This window comes from Medicago truncatula, chromosome 6 (genome assembly GCF_003473485.1).
Source record: "Medicago truncatula cultivar Jemalong A17 chromosome 6, MtrunA17r5.0-ANR, whole genome shotgun sequence".
Taxonomy (NCBI): domain Eukaryota; kingdom Viridiplantae; phylum Streptophyta; class Magnoliopsida; order Fabales; family Fabaceae; genus Medicago; species Medicago truncatula.
The window spans coordinates 25,280,233-25,293,469 of NC_053047.1; the positions used below are offsets into that span (position 1 = coordinate 25,280,233).

Consider the following 13,237-nt stretch of genomic DNA (forward strand, 5'->3'; position numbering starts at 1 on the left):
CAACACCAGTATGGTCAAGTATTCCACAAAATTCACAAGGTGGTGAAACAAGAGCAGGTGTGACGACACTTACAGATAATTTATCAAATTTTTGAAGAAGTGTGTCCACCTTAGCAGATAGATGATCAAGGGTAGAAACCTGGCACATACCTTCCTCTTTTTTAGAGGGTGGAGGAGTACCTTCAGTGATAACTCTCTCACTTGTCCACTGATAGTGGTTGTATGCCATGTTCTCGATCAAATCATAGGCTCCTGTGTAAGTTTTATTCATCAAAGCTCCACCTGCAGCTGCATCAACATTCATTTTTGTGGAAAACAAAATACCATTATAAAAAGTGTGGATAAAAGCCAATTCTCAAAACCATGATGGGGGCAAAGCCTAAGCATTTCTTTGAAACACTCCCACGCATTGTAAAGAGATTCACCATCTTTTTGAGTGAATTGTGTGATTTGACTCCTTAATTGAGCAGTTTTACTATGGGGAAAGAATTGGGAAAGGAATGCCTTCCTCATTTGGTCCCATGAAATTATAGAACCAATTTTCAATGAATGAAACCAAGCACTAGCTTTATCCCTCAAAGAGAAAGGAAAGAGGTGCAGCCTTACGGCCTCTTGGTTTGCCTTCAAAGTTCCACTGAGTCTTAAAAAAATTGAAACATGAAAATTCGGATCCTCAGTGGGTGATCCGAAAAAAAGATTTTGCTGCACCAGGTAAATAAGTGCAGGCTTTATTTCAAATTTAATATCCTCAACCGTTGGGTATACAATAGCATCGTACCGCTCATCTGAAGATGTGATTGCATACTCTTTGAGAGCACGTTTCTCAGCCATATCGTTATCACTGTGTGTTTCTTTGAGCCATCCCTGAAATCAAAGCAGTTAAAGATAGAAAATAAAAAATAATAAAGAATAAAAATAAAATAAAATAAGGAGAAATGGAGGGAGAGAGATTTTATATATAAATATATATATATTTTTATTTTTTATTTATTTATTTTTTTTTTATAGAGAGAGAGAGAGAGAGAGATAAATATATAAAATATATATATATATATATATAAATAAAATAAAAAAATAAAAAGATAAGAAAAGGAAATAAAATAATTATAAATATATATATAAAAAAAAAAAATAATAAATAAAAAGGTAAGAAAAGGAAATAAAATACTTTATAAATATATATATATATTATATATTTTTTTTTAGACTAACCACTATTAAAAAGTTAATCAAATTACAATAACTCCCCGGCAGCGGCGCCAAAAACTTGATGAGATAAAACCGCAAGTGCACGGTCTTACCGAAGTAGTATAAAAGAGTATCGTTCTGACAGGGAGTTATGAATTCAATCAACTTTAGATAATGATTAGACTAAAGGTTTATAAGATAGAAAAGTTTGGGTTTTTTAATTAAAAGTAAATAATAAAAGAAAAGATAAAAGTCTTGGAATTATTGGTTCATCCTAATGACAAGTCCTTCACAAACCAAACTATTAAACTTCTAACCTTATGTTAGACCTAATTTCTCAAGACAGTTTCTCTTTTGTTCCTCTAGCAACCAAGCCTATTTCGCTGACTTGATTACTATTAGATTTTGGTTCCTCTAACAACCAAGCCTATTTCGCTGACTTGATCATTATTAGTTCCCTTGAAGATCGAAACTATATGTCTCAAAGATTGTAAAGACTATTTCGCTGCCTTTACAATCTTTGTCTAAATTCACTTGTTCGAATATCAAAGCTCCACTTTCGTTTTATGAATTGATATTTGAGATGATGGATAAACAATTATCAAACCCTCCACTTTCGTTTCCACAGTTTCATAATGGTTGATCCATGTTAAAGCGGTGAATTTAGATAAGGAATCAGGGTTACATAAGATTAAGGTTTAAAGCTTGGTTTGATTAGGATTATGTCATTAGACTTATCCACCAATCCCAAGACAAGAGAAGTCTACTCACTGACGTTCATCGTAGACAAGGAGAAGAAGAGAGAAAGCATAAAGATAAATAACAAGAAAGTAAAATGAACTTTTATTAGAAAGACAATTGTCACATATTGTATTCCAAGAAAAGATGAATATTTGTGATGGATGGCTACTCTATTTATAGCACTTATTTGACTTAAAATCTAAGCTATTACATTTGGGATAAAAATAGAGTAGCTTAAAATCTAAGCAAAAGCAGCAAAAGCAACTCTGAAGGGTGGCACGGCCGTGCCAATGCTAGCACGGGCCGTGCCAAGCTTCTGACTTTAGGGGAGACATATTTTGTCTTCCAATCTTTGTATTTTTCGTACCGAATCAGCTCCAAGTCCCTTTCTTTTGCTCCAAGACTCAATCCATCCAATATTCATTCCTGAAATATAATAAAATGCAATTTGTAGTAAACTATCTTAAAAGGGAAATAATATTAATATAAAATAAACTAAAATCTAATTAAAACTAAACTAAATAACATATAACAACAAATAATAAATGACTCATCAAGCAGCCATGGGGTTAGTGGCAACAGTATCATCAGAAGCAGTATCAGAAGCTGAATCACATTCAGAAGATGAAAATGAGGTATATTCCAAAATTCCCAGACAAGAACTTGTTGATTCTCTTAAAGAACGCTTATCACTATTTGAACACAGAACCAATGAGTTGTCTGATTTAAAAGAAAAATATGTTGATCTAATGAAGCAACAAGAAACAACTCTATTGGAATTGAAAGCTTCTAAAGAAGAACTCAGAGGGTTTAACTTCATACCAACCACATATGAAGACAGACTCAAGATTCTTTGTCAGAAGCTACAAGAAAAATGTGATAAAGGTTCTGGCAATAAACATGAAATTGCCTTGGATGATTTTATAATGGCTGGCATAGACAGAAGCAAGGTAGCTTCTATGATCTACAGCATATACAAAAACAATGGCAAAGGGATTGGATATTCTGAGGAGAAATCCAAAGAGTACAGTCTCAAGAGCTATTGTGATTGTATTAAGGATGGATTGAAATCCACCTTTGTGCCTGAGGGTACTGATGCTGTAACTGTTGTTCAGTTAGAACCTGAAGCTTCTGGTTCTAAGGCTAAGATTACATCAAAGCCAGAAAACCTCAAGCCTAAGGTTATGCCAAAATCTGATCCTAAGACTACTAAGATCAAAATTCTGAAAAGATCAAAACCTGTTCCTCAGAGTCTGATTAAACCAGAACCTAGAATCCTAAAGTTAAAGGATCAGAAGAACAAAACAGTTACTGCGTCTGAGAAAACAATACCCAAATGTGTTAAACCTAAAGTATTGAATGATCAGAAGCTACTTAGCACTCAGTCAAAGGTACAAGTGAGGAAAAGTAAAACCTCCAGAACTAACCAAAAAGGACCCATGAAGATATGGGTACCTAAGTCTGAGTTGATCAAAACTGCAGGTATGCCTAAGGGCAAGAGAGAACCAAAGGTCCTGGTACCTAGACAGCGGGTTTTCAAGGCATATGACAGGAGAGAAAGCTTTGTTCCTTACCCTTACCATGAAAGATGGAGGAGAAGTGAAGTTTGGTGGCAACCAAACTGGAAAAATCATTGGTACAGGTACTATTGGTAATTCCTCCATTTCAATAAATAATGTTTAGCTAGTAGATGGTCTGAAGCATAACCTATTGAGCATTAGTCAATTTTGTGACAATGGGTATGATGTCATGTTCAGTAAGACCAACTGCACACTAGTCAACAAGGATGACAAATCCATTACATTTAAGGGAAAGAGAGTTGAGAATGTCTGGCTGATCAGAAGGTAGTTTGCCTTCTGTCAATGAATGATAAAAAGTGGGTATGGCATAGAAGGTTGGGACATGCTAATTGGAGATTAATTTCTAAAATCAGCAAGTTACAACTTGTCAAAGGTTTGCCTAACATTGATTATCATTCAGATGCACTTTGTGGTGCATGTCAGAAAGGGAAAATTGTGAAAAGTTCTTTCAAATCCAAAGACATTGTATCAACCTCCAGACCCTTAGAATTACTCCATATTGATCTTTTTGGACCAGTTAACACTGCATCCTTATATGGAAGTAAATATGGATTGGTCATTGTTGATGATTACAACAGATGGACTTGGGTAAAATTCATTAAAAATAAAGATTATGCATGTGAAGTGTTTAGCAGCTTCTGCACTCAAATACAATCTGAAAAAGAATTGAAAATTTTGAAAGTCAGAAGTGATCATGGTGGCGAATTTGAAAACGAGCCATTTGAATCTCTTTGTGAAAAACATGGGATTTTCCATGAATTCTCTTCTCCTAGAACTCCACAACAAAATGGGGTTGTAGAGAGAAAGAACAGAACTTTACAAGAAATGGCCAGAACCATGATCCATGAAAACAATTTAGCTAAACATTTCTGGGAAGAAGCAGTTAATACTTCATGTTATATTCAAAATAGGATCTATATCTGACCTATGTTGGAGAAAACTGCATATGAACTTTCAAAGGAAGAAGACCCAATATCTCTTACTTTCATCAGTTTGGATGTACTTCTTACATTCTAAACACTAAAGACTATCTGAAGAAATTTGATGCCAAGGCTCAAAGAGGAAGCTTTTTAGGTTACTCTGAAAGGTCAAAGGCATACAGAGTGTATAATTCAGAAACACATTGTGTTGAAGAATCTATGCATGTTAAATTTGATGAGAGAGAGCCTGGAAGTAAAAATCCAGAGCAAGTTGAAAGTAATGCAGGTATAAATGATTCTGAAGATGCATCAGAATCGGAACAACCTTTTGATACTGAAAAGAATTCAGAAGCTGAATCAAGTCCAGAAGCTGAACCTAATCCAGAAGCACGAAATGAAAATGCTTTTGAGGATATTCAAGATAACACTCAGCATGTGGTTCAATCGAAATTCAAGCACAAATCTTCACATCCTGAGGAGCTAATCATTGGAAGCAAAGACAGTCCTAGAAGAACAAGATCTCATTTCAGACAAGAAGAATCTTTGATAGGATTGCTTTCAATAATTGAGCCAAAAACTGTTGAAGACGCTCTCTTAGATGATGGATGGGTATTAGCTATGCAAGAAGAGCTAAATCAGTTTCAAAGGAATGATGTGTGGGATCTGGTACCCAAACCTAATCAGAAGAACATTATTGGAACAAAATGGGTATTCAGAAACAAGCTGAATGAACAAGGAGAGGTAACCAGAAACAAAGCTAGACTTGTGATGGGATAAAACCGCAAGTGCACGGTCTTACCGAAGTAGTAAAATATGAGTATCGTTCCGACAGGTAGTTATGAATTCAATTAACTTTAGATAATGATTGGACTAAAGGTTTATAAGGTAGAAAGTTTGGGTTTTTAATTAAAAGCAAATAATAAAATAAAAGATAAAAGCCTTGGGGTTATTGGTTCATCCTAACGACAAGTCCTTCTCAAACCAAACTATTAAACTTATAACTTTATGTTAGACCTAATTTCTCAAGACAGTTTCTCTTTTGTTCCTCTAGCAACAAAGCCTATTTCGCTGACTTGATTACTATTAGATTTTGGTTCCTCTAACAACCAAGCCTATTTCGCTGACTTGATTGTTATTAGTTCCCTTGAAGATCGAAACTATATGTCTCAAAGATTGCAAAGCCTATTTCGCTGACTTTGCAATCCTTGTCTAAATTAACTTGTTCGAATATCAAAGCTCCACTTTCGATTTATGAATTGATATTTGAGATGATGGATAAACAATTATCAAACCCTCCACTTTCGTTTTCACAGTTTGATAATGGTTGATCCATGTTAAAGCGGTGAATTTAGATAAGGAATTAGGGTTACATAAGATTAAGGTTTAAAGCTTGGTTTGATTAGGATTATGTCATTAGACTTGTCCAACAATCCCAAGACAAGAGAAGTCTACTCACTAATGTTCATTGTAGACAAGGGGAAGAAGAGAGAAAGCATAAAAGTAAATAACAATAAAGTAAAATGAACTTTTATTAGAAAGACAATTGTCACATATTGTATTCCAAGAAAAGATGAATATTTGTGATGGATGGCTACTCTATTTATAGCATTTGATCGACTTAAAATCTAAGCTATTATATTTGGGCTAAAAATAGAGTAGCTTAAAATCTAAGCAAAAGCAGTAAAAGACACTCTGGAGGGTGGCACGGCCGTGCCAAGGCTAGCACGGGCCGTGCCAAGCTTCTGACTTGTGGGAGACATATTTTGTCTCTCAATCTTCATATTTTTGTGTCCAATCGGCTCCAGGTCCCTTTCTTTTGCTCCAAGACTCAATCCATCCAATATTCTTTCCTGAAATATAATAAATTGCAATTTAAAGTAAACTATCCTAAAAAGGAAATAATACTAATATAAAATTATATAAAATCTAAATAAAACTAAACTAAAAAGCATATTAAAATAGTCAAGAAATGACTCATCAAACTCCCCCACACTTGAATCTTTGCTTGTCCTCAAGCAAAAGGCATAAACATGGTAGCATAAGCGGTTATATCAAATGACAATTCAATTAAAGCACATGCCTCCTCAAGGGCTTAAATCCCAAATGTACACTAATCACAAACTCAAGCATTTCTTGTAATTTTTATTCAACCCAACGATCAAGTTTCAAGTGAGTGTGTGTGTGAAGTCCAACCCTTTTCTTGCTCCTGTATAAGATAGGCATTATGAGGAAACATGGTCTAATCCTAGCACTAAACCAACCAAGAAAGATTCCTTCTATAATTAATATAAGAGAGATGGGAGTATTTGAGAATCTTTGTTCTTTGCCATTTGCATATTTAAGTTCTTTATTTAAGGAACAACATCTTCACGTAGGAAGTCGGAGGGCCTACCCCCTTCCCCAATCTAGATTCAATGGTATCCCTTAAAACATCATCTTCACGTAGGAAGTCGGAGGGCCTACCCCCTTCCCCAATCTAGATTCAATGATGCTTTTTAAAGTTTTTCCTTAAGATATCAATCATCTTCATGTAGGAAGTCGGAGGGCCTACCTCCTTCCCCAATCTAGATTCAATGATGAGATCTTGGAATTTATTTGGCTTTTTGGCTTTTTATGAACTCCCTTATACTAACTTATACTACTGGCACTTTGAGAATCTTTAAAGGTTAATGCACCACTAAGATTAAAACGCGTTTCCTTAAAATACCTATTCATACATTTACTCAAGGGAAGCAACTTTGTGTTTTTCTCATTGGAGAATTTTATTCACTTTAAAACAAGATGTGGGTATATCAAGAAGACTTAAAACACAAGAGTTTGCTTTCATGTACAAGAATCAATCAAATAAGAGGAGACAATGAAAATTTTGTGTCATGATATTTTCAATAAAAATTAGCTACTTAACCATGCCTTTTACAATAAAACAAAACAAAAGAATAAAGTTCAAGGGAGTTTGGAAACACTACGACTAAAGACACTTTATTAGGCTCCCCCCACACTTAGGAGAAGCATTGTCCTCAATGATTCAAGATAAAAGAAAACTAAAAGAGGAGGAGAGGAAGAAGAGTGAGATAGAGATTGAAGAGATAAGGTGAAAAAGAGGAAGAGGAAAGCTCACATTTTTATTGAGGTCCATAGGGAGGGCCTTGGAGGTTGAAGTGTTGCATCATGTTCCGAAGCATTTGGTTATTTTCTTCGGATATGTGGTTGCCCCATAGGACATCATTTCTTAGCCCGGATAATTCAACACCTTGCCTTTGTTGCTCGGTGCTTATCCTTTGTACCTCGGTTTGCATCCATGCCCATCTTTCATTGTTGTTGTTATGGTCATGGGGCTCCTCTTCATGGTGCACGTGTGCACCTTCTTCGTCACCTTGATTATGCTCTTCATGTACCTGTAATCCATCACCAACATACAACAAATTTTCCTCCACCTCGGGGTTAGTCCGAGATGGAATAGGAAGTAGAAATAAAAGAGGTATGTGAAGTTGAAGTGCATAAGTCATGGGTGGGTGAATCTTAATGAAGTTCATAGCAACAAGGGTTTCAATATGAAGCCTATTGTTGCCCTCAATTGGATTTATCCCATCTTCCTCACCCACTCCAAACTTCCTAGCGATGAAGGTAATGATACCACTGACTACTATCTCAGCTCTATTATCAGGTCTAGCTCCTATGGAGGAAAGGTAATCAAGTAGGTAGAAACAAGTATTAACGGGATTGTTACGAAGCATTGCCCAAAGCATAAAAAATTCATCCGTCCTAGTTGTTCCTACCTCTTTTCTACCCCAGATGGTACAAGCCATGACTCTCTGGAGGTATCTAAGTACTGGGTTGTGAATGTTACTAGCCTTATTGTTGCGAGGATTATATTGCCTTAACCCGGTAATGCGTTTCCAAAAGAGAGCGAGGTCATAGTTTTCCGACTTTAAATTTGGATTCCAAGACTCATGGATGAACCCCGCATTTGCGAAGTCCATCTCTAAACAGAAATTTTCAAGAGACATCTCATAATCCATATTCAAAAGTCGGAAAGAGACTCTATGGTCGGGGTTGTCAAAATTCACTTTATCCTTCGTAAATTCAATAGAACTTAAGAATTCATAAGTGAAATTTTCGAAACCTTTCATAGGTCTAAGCATATCAACCCATCCTAAATTTCCTAGTAAGCTAAACACATTATCCCTTAGTCCTAGCACGCTCAAAGTATAAGGATCTGGATATCGACAAGGATGCAAAGGTTTAGAGAGAAGAATTTTATACCTGTCCCTTTGCTTGGTGTCCTTGAAGACTATGCCATGATTCTTGGCTTGCGTTTTCTTCTTCGATTGTGGTCCTCCGGAAGAGCTTGCTCCACCTTTCCTAGATGCCATTAATCCTTAACCTTGGTTGACCTTTTGTGTTTTGGTGAAGGTTGGGTTTTAGGAAATGTTTTTGGTGGAAAAGGTTGGTTGGGTGATGGGGTTGGGCTTTGAGTAAGTGTTAGGAGTTGGGTTGGGTGAATTGGTGAAGAATTTGTGGGTTTTTAGGTAGGTGAATGGGGGCTACGAATTTGATGATATTTGGTAGGGATGGAGGAAAGTTGTTTTGGAATGGTGTGTTATGATTGGGATGGTGTTTGTGATTGATGGGGTAAAGAATTGGTGTGAATTGGTGAAGTTTTGAGGGAGATATGGAGTTTTTGAGGTTTTGTGGTTATGGAGGTTTTAGAAAAATGGAAGGATGAGAGATGTTTGTGGTTGAGAATGGGGGATGAAGAAGATGAAAGGGGAGGTAAAACCAAACCTGGGGTCGGGCACGGCCGTGCCAATCTTAGCACGGGCCGTGCCAACTTCCTGGATAATGGAATGGTTTTTGGAGGGCAAGGTCTGGCACGGCCGTGCCAGTGTGAGCATGGGCCGTGCCAAGGTTCTGGATAAATTGACTTCAAAAATTTTCTGTTTTCTCGAATCATACTCGGACAATTGTAACGCCCTCTCTAATTATTTGATTATTTAAATGAGTTTAGAATATACTTATATGATTTGTGTGATTTATATGATTTATTTTGATGAGTGATATTTTGTTATGATATATGTTATATATTTATTAATATAATATATATTTTATTTGATTTAGAAATATAATATATTTTATTGGATTTAGAAATGTATATATGTCATTTGTTATAGAAATATATACACGATTTGTTGCAAAAATAAATGTGATTTGTTATAGAAATAAATGTTATTTATTATAGAAATATGTATGATTTTTTGTAGAAATATATGTCATTTGCTATGGAAATATAAATGATTTGTTATGGAAATATATATATATATATATATATATATGATATAGAGATATATTTGTTATTTATTATTCTTATAGAAATATTATATATATATATATATATATATGTATATATTAGAATAGAATATTAATATTTGGATTTAAGAGAAAAATAAGTAGGTTAAAGATTTATATCAATAGGAGAGACCTAGTTTAGAAAAACATAACGTACGTACGACTGCTTTTGGAGAAAAGGGAGAAAAGTCAAGAGAAGAGGAAATACCAAGAGGAGGGCTGCAATTTTGTGTATTAAGGTAAGGGTGAGACTAACTTTGCAATTCTATTAAGTATGTGAATCAACGGTTACGTTTAACATGATGTAGGATGAGTTTTTGAGGAATCGGAAATTAGGTCAAATTGATAGAATTGATGATTAAACGGTGGAAACTTGTTAAAAAGATGTAGAAACTGTCCGTAGACCTTAGATAATGATTAAGATGAATTCTGAGATTGAAATTAGGCTTAGAACCTTGTTAGATGATGATTTTCGTGTAGAAAGTGCATCATGTCCGAGCCTAAATTCATCGCTCGCCATGGCGAGCTATGAATCTCGCCTCGCGAGTGATGAACTTCATCGCTCGCCACGCGAGCCTTTTCCCTTCGCCTCGCGAGTCTTTTTGGTACAGCTCACCCCGGCGAACAACCTTACTCGCCATAGCGAGTGTGACCAGAGAGCATGTTGATTTTCGAGTTTTTGACTTTTGAGTTGAACCTTAGATGCCTTTGAGTACCTTTAGGTGCCTACTAATGATTAGGGAACGAATGAGAATGAGATTGAACCTGGAACAACCTTAGTTGGAAAATTGGCCTGTACTTGCCATGGCGAGCAGATGCTCTCGCCTCGCGAGCACTTCCAGAATTGAGTGCTTTTGAGGAGTTCGAGACTTGAGTTGCTTGGATTGTTTAGGAATGGAACTTTAGGTACTAATGAGACCCATCTAAGATGTTAACTGTTAATTATGAAGCTATATTGAAATGGTAAGTGTTTATAATGTGATTTATTGATTGATTGCATTACTTGAATTATTATTGAATGATCAAGAAATTATTGAAAATGAATTGATGTTAAGCTGTTGATATGATCTGATTATGCTGCTATTGTTATTAAACTAAGTTGCATGAGTTGTTGTTGATTATCATTTGATATTGTTATATCTTGAAATGTTTACGTGTCGCCTATGATGCTGTTGCTGGTTATGTGGAATATTTATATGCCTTATGTGGAAGATGTATGATGTTTAAGTTGTTGATGTTTCGTATTAATATTGTTATGTTGTGAATTGCTTGTGCTGTTTCCGTTGCTGTTATGAACTGCTAAGTTGTTTGTAATGTGACTTAATGATTAAGTGCATTACTCGAAATATTATTGAATTAAATTAGGAGCTTTGTCCTCCGCACGATTATTAGTATGAATAAGTTGATGATGAACTCCAAATTATTGGATGTATAAGTGATAAGTTGATTAAGGTGTCTTGTTGATAGAGTCCATGCATTAGCATTCATTGAGCTTTGTCCTCACCACGATTAGGAGCTTTGTCTTCCGCACGTTTAGGAGCTTTGTCCTCCGCACGATGAAAATATATTAATACTTATGATGACGATTGGTACCACATGCATATAAGTGTCTAAGTTGCATTGTCGCATTGGTCGAGTCAAAGTCGTTGTTGATGAATTATCATCCAAGAGTTGTTAAGTTATCGATGAATTATCATCTATGAGTTGTCGAGTTGTCTTCTACCTATGTGTTGTTAAAGAAGTACCTACGAAGATTATACGATGTTTATGATGTGAATTATATGATGATGACTAAGATGTTGCTATGTTGTTTAACATATTGATTATGATATTGTTATGTTGCTATGTTGTTTAAAATGTTGATTATGATATTGTTACGTTGCTATGTTGTTTAAGATATTGATTATGATATTGCTACGTTGTTTAACATATTGATTATGATATTGTTAAGTTGTTATGATGTTGTATATAATTGTTACTATTAAGTGATGGATATGTCGTACTATATATGATTAATTATTATTAAATGAATGCTATGAATATGTTGTTGTTATGTTTTCATAAGATGATGAATACGTTGTTGTTATATTATTATAAAGTGATGAATATGTTGTTCCATATATGATTAATTATTATTAAGTGAATATTATGTTATGTTATTGATGATGATCGAACGTTGTGATTACTTGGTAATTGTTTATCAAAGATGCTATTGTTTAAGATGATTATGTTTAAGATGTTTATGTTGAAGATTTATGATGTTGATTATGGTGTTAGTACGTGTTGTTATATTAATATAAAATGATAAATATGTTGTTGTTATATATTATAAGATGATGATTATGTTGTGTCGTATATGATTATTATTATAGAGAGATGATGATTACATGATATTATCTATGAGTTGTTAAATGTACTTGATGATGTTTATGTTAAGTTGATAAGTTGTCTTTTATTCATGAAATGATAATGAGATGTTTGATGAATAATTATTATTATGAATTAATGATGTTGTTATGTTGTATATGAATTAATTAAGATGTTGTTATGTTATATATGAACTATGAGTATGATGTGATGATCTATGTTGTTATGATTTGGTTAATACGTGTTATATGATTATGTTATAATGTGGTGAATATGAAGTAAATGATAATTAGAAGTTGGTTGGACTATTAAGGATTATACATGAAGAATTATTATTACCTATAGATGAAGTTATTGTGTTGTTAAATATAATTATTGAATTATATGCTTGATATTATTGTTTTGTGAAATCTCACCCCTTCTGCTTGAAAATGTTGCTCTTCGTATGAGTAACTTGCAGGTGATCGAGTTTAAGTTGCTGTTAGATTCACCCCTGCTGTTGTGAGTGGATTAGCTCTCATGTGTGTCTTTAGGTGCTCTGATACGTAACGGGGTGGGAATTTTAATGTTGTCTTTCTATTCCTTACGTATTGCTTAAAGAATTTTCATGAATTAGATGTTGATCGAATTTTTATGAGATATTAATGATGAGGCCTTGTGCCGAAGACTGTTTAGTTATTGAATAAATTCCGCTGCGAAGTATTAAAGATTTTGTTATTGAATTTTAAAGGATAAATAGTTATTTATTCAGTTTATGATTTTAAGAAAAGAAGTGTGACATTCCCGTTTTTGTTAATTACTCTGATTAAATAAATGAAATTTTCACGTTGGAAAACGGGGTGTTACAACAATTACCTACAAAACAAATAAAAACAAAACAAAACAAAAGCAGTTAAATGCGTGGGTTGCCTCCCACGAAGCGCTTCTTTATAGTCATTAGCTTGACGTTCAAGAGGTTTCTCTACCCTATACCCAATCTTTCCCAAAGGGATAACGGCGTCAACTTGGCATTCTCTCCCAAATCACACATGGCTTTCTCAATGCTTTCGGATCCTATGACATAAGGTATGGGAAAATTTTCTGGATTCTTAAGTT

At 34.6% G+C, this 13,237-nt stretch overlaps 1 non-coding gene across 1 annotated transcript; it reads left to right on the top strand.

Moving 5' to 3' along the window:
- The first annotated feature begins 358 nt into the window (after positions 1-358).
- LOC120576267 (small nucleolar RNA R71) lies at positions 359-465 on the top strand. The gene has a single exon (XR_005642344.1). It is a non-coding gene; the product is annotated as a small nucleolar RNA R71 (small nucleolar RNA).
- The last annotated feature ends 12,772 nt before the right edge of the window (positions 466-13,237 follow it).